Consider the following 4,166-nt stretch of genomic DNA (forward strand, 5'->3'; position numbering starts at 1 on the left):
TATATATATGCACGCATACTTACGTACATACATGCATACATTCATTCATACATACATACATACATCCATCCATCCATACATACATACATACACACATCCATACATGCATACATACATGTTTCACTACTCCATAGTTACTGGAAGTTTCCTAATCGATGGAATGATGCTATATTTTCAAGTGATAGCAAAAGCGAATATTTTATCTTCGCATCACCTATAAGAATTCAACGAGCGAGAAGCATTGCGTAGCGACGGCGTGAACAACAAGTTTCGAAGAAGAAAACACACTCTACAACACATATTAAGCACCCTTCACCTGTCTGAAGATAATATCTGCAGGCGATATCTACACAGACAAAAACCAATAAAAAATAAATAAACATCCACCTATACATACATGCACACATACATACATATAACTGAACCATGACATACACACACACACATATATATGTATGTGTGTGTGTGTGTATGTGTGTGTGTGTGTGTAAGCAAACTTCCATGCATACATACACACACGCACGCACACACACACACACACACACACACACACACACACACACCTATATATATATATGATTCCTTGTCTTTGCGTCATTAAAAATATAAATGATTGAGGTAACTAAACTCCGAAGCGAAGCCGCTGACAAAGTTTTCCTTGTATAAGTTGAGAAATATACGTATATATATGTATGTATGTATGTATGTATGTATGTATGTATATGTGTGTGTATGTATGTATGTATGTGTATATGTGTATGTATGTATGTATGTGTATATATGTATGTATGTATGTATGTTTGTGTATATATATATATATATATATGAATGTATGTGTATATATATATATGAATGTATGTGTATATATATATATATATGATTGCATATGTATATGTAAATTTATGTTCGCATGTAGGCATGCTTGCATGTAATTTAAGTTTCATCACATACTTACTAGTGAATATAGTTATAATTCTTAGTCATGTCTACAGACTCTGGAGCTGTTTTGACCTGATCAGCTTTTATTAAAGACGAACATTTCGTGATTCTTCTCAGGATTATTACATATCATTTTCCTGTGACTTTTAAAACACTGATTTCCCAAGGTGCTCTTCGCCTATATCATTTGGTCTATACATATTTCATATACATGTCTAAGGAAACTATGAGCGCAATTGTGATAGAAGTACTAACAGACCAACCTACACACGCTTATATATATATATAAAGTGCATATGTGTGCTTATATAATTGTGCGTTTCTGTGTATGTGTATGTGTTTATTTGTACAAATATTGGAATGTAAAATCTTCCGTGAGCACAAGAACAGAATAGAAAGTGAGTACTAATACACTTAGTAGATTATCAAAATATACTTAAGAGACGGAATCAAATTGGGTGCAGGACAACTCAACATTGCCAACTTAACACCGCCGACTCAACGCCGTGACAACTCAACAACCCACCCCCGCCGTCGAGAAATCCGTCGGTTACGACGACGAGGGTCCCAGCTGATGCGATCAACGTAGAAGTTTGAAATTAACCTTTATAAATTACTTTCATTCGAATTTTAAAAGTTCTCTTTTTTATTCAAGCCATGTATTAATATTAATCTTTATAAATTTATGATAATATTATAAAATGAATGAATTATTTATTAATCAATTATCCTGGCGTTGAGTCGGTGGTGTTGAGTCGGCAGTGGTGCATTGTCCCTATTCCGTTCAAATTTACCTACTTTTAATTAAGTTTCACGACACAAATTCGATATATGTGTACGTCTGTGTGTGTGCCTGTATGTGTGTATCTGTGTGCGCGCACGCCTAACGACAAAGACACCTAATGAGATTCTGAGATAAAAAAAATTCTGCCAAATACAAATCATTTACCCCAAACAAGAGATGGATGTGAATGAAATACGGAAGAAACTGAAACAGAATAAGACAACGCAAGAAAGAAAATATATATGTGTGTGTGTGTGTGTGTGTGTGTGTGTGTGTGTGTGTGTGTGTGTGTGTGTGTGTGTGTGTGTGTGTGTGTGTGTGTGTGTGTGTGTGTGTGTGTGTGTGTGTGTAAATTGAGAGAGGAATAGGGAAACGTACAAATAAAAAGGTTGGCTGGAACACTTGAAGGCGGCTTTGAAGGCAACGTTTCTAGCAATAACATTAGGAATACATTCCAATTGAGTAGGAAACTCACCAAGAATATAACGAACTTCAAGCGCCATCAGAAACACTATGGCCAACAGGGGCCAATGAAAAACAATACAGAAATGGTGTGAAAAATACTTCTTAGAACTATACAAGTTACAGAGTAGATGAAGAGCCAATCATACTGAACGTATTGGAATCTTCTAGTGATTTTGATTAGTCTGTCGTGTGAGAAATTACTTTCGCAGTTGGATTCGTGAAAGATGGAAGATCTCAACATGATTTAATAGACTGGTGAATGGCTCACACCTTGGATCCAATTGCTAATCATAGTGCTTCCCCCAAAGGAGGCCATGTTGAACTTCGAATAACAGAATTATCGCACCATTAGTAAGATCGGCCATGGAATAAAAATATTTCACTGAGTCAGCGCAAATATATTTAGACACCCGGCAGGAAACATCATAGTCGAAGGAAAGTGGAATTCCATTAAGGTAAACGCCTTGCAGGGCAGAGTTTTCCACCTTTGCACATAGGCAAATTTAACTATTATGTTCCTTCATAGACTTTATAAAAGCATTCGATGGAATCCAGTGTCATATTCTAAAGCCAGAGATTATCAACCATCTTTTGATTATGAACTCTTTTGATTATTATTTTACTATGTTGGACCTCCATAGCCATTTGATGTTCAAAAACTAGTATTATAGAAACTTCTTTCAAAATTCCTATTTTGTTTTTCAAACATTAACTTGTGTAAGTTGAACTATGTAAAACGTTTGAGAAAGAAACCTCGCGTCACAAATTTATGATTTGTAGATGGCATTTTGTGGGTTGATAGGAAGATAAATTGACTGAATTGGTCAGCCATCTTGATAGCTCCTGCAATCTGAAATAGAGGCCAGTACTGAAAAATATTAACTCCTGACAATCCATACTGTAACCTCAACAGATTCCTCAGCCCAACGGCGGAAGCCATATATAATGCTGCAGTTCAAATATCGGGTGTGGTGGAGCAGTCAATTATTCCACCATAAAGAATCCAAACGTGAAATACAAGAATCACAGAAACAATGATTCCACTAAAAAGAATCAAACCAATATGGAAAGTGAATCAAATCCCTTCTGGCACTCACTATTACTCTCCATTTTCTTGGGACCTGCAAGACATATATTATGTGTGTGTGTGCGTGTGTGCGACGCGCGTATATATATATATATATATATATATATCTGTGTGTGTGAATGGTATGTGTGTGTGAGTGGTGTGTGTGTGTGCTATGTACATTCTCTTCGGGAACGACGTTTGGTCCATCAATTGAAATGTCTTATTCATTGATTTAAAGTGCAAAGGGATCGAGTATCCCTCATACAAATAAAACATTCAGACAATACTCAAAAGCATTCAGAGTAACAGTATGAGATATCTGAAGAATGGCACGTACAGACCATCAGATGTAGATCTATCAAGTTTCCCTCGCTTGTCTCGGATGGAACCAGGAATAAGGGATAAGACATTTGCTCCAGACGTTACGTTGTGGGTCTCAACCCAAGATATCATGGTTACGTACGAAAGTTCACAAACAGTCAATCTTGTGAGAAACCGGTGCATCTGTGTACATAATTGTGAGTGGGTATGAAAGTGTGTGTGAGTGAGTGTTTGTGAGTACGGGTTTGTCTTGGTATGAGATGTATGGGGATGGTGTAAGTGTGTGCGCGTATGATTGTAATGGTTATTTATATAATCAAGACAATATAGAAAGATACAATAATTGTCGGTCTGAAATAAAGATTTCTGTGGTTCTGACATTCTAAATATCGATGAAGGAGGTAGCATAACGTAGCCGCAATCTAATGACTGAATTGAGTAAAAGAATTACAGAAGAACTGGAAGATATATATATATATTCATGTTTATAGTCTGGCTTGTATACACACACACACACACACACACGCACACACACACACACACACACAAAACACACATACATACATGCATATATACATTTATATATAT

The sequence above is a fragment of the Octopus bimaculoides genome, chromosome 14 (assembly GCF_001194135.2).
Source record: "Octopus bimaculoides isolate UCB-OBI-ISO-001 chromosome 14, ASM119413v2, whole genome shotgun sequence".
Classification (NCBI taxonomy): domain Eukaryota; kingdom Metazoa; phylum Mollusca; class Cephalopoda; order Octopoda; family Octopodidae; genus Octopus; species Octopus bimaculoides.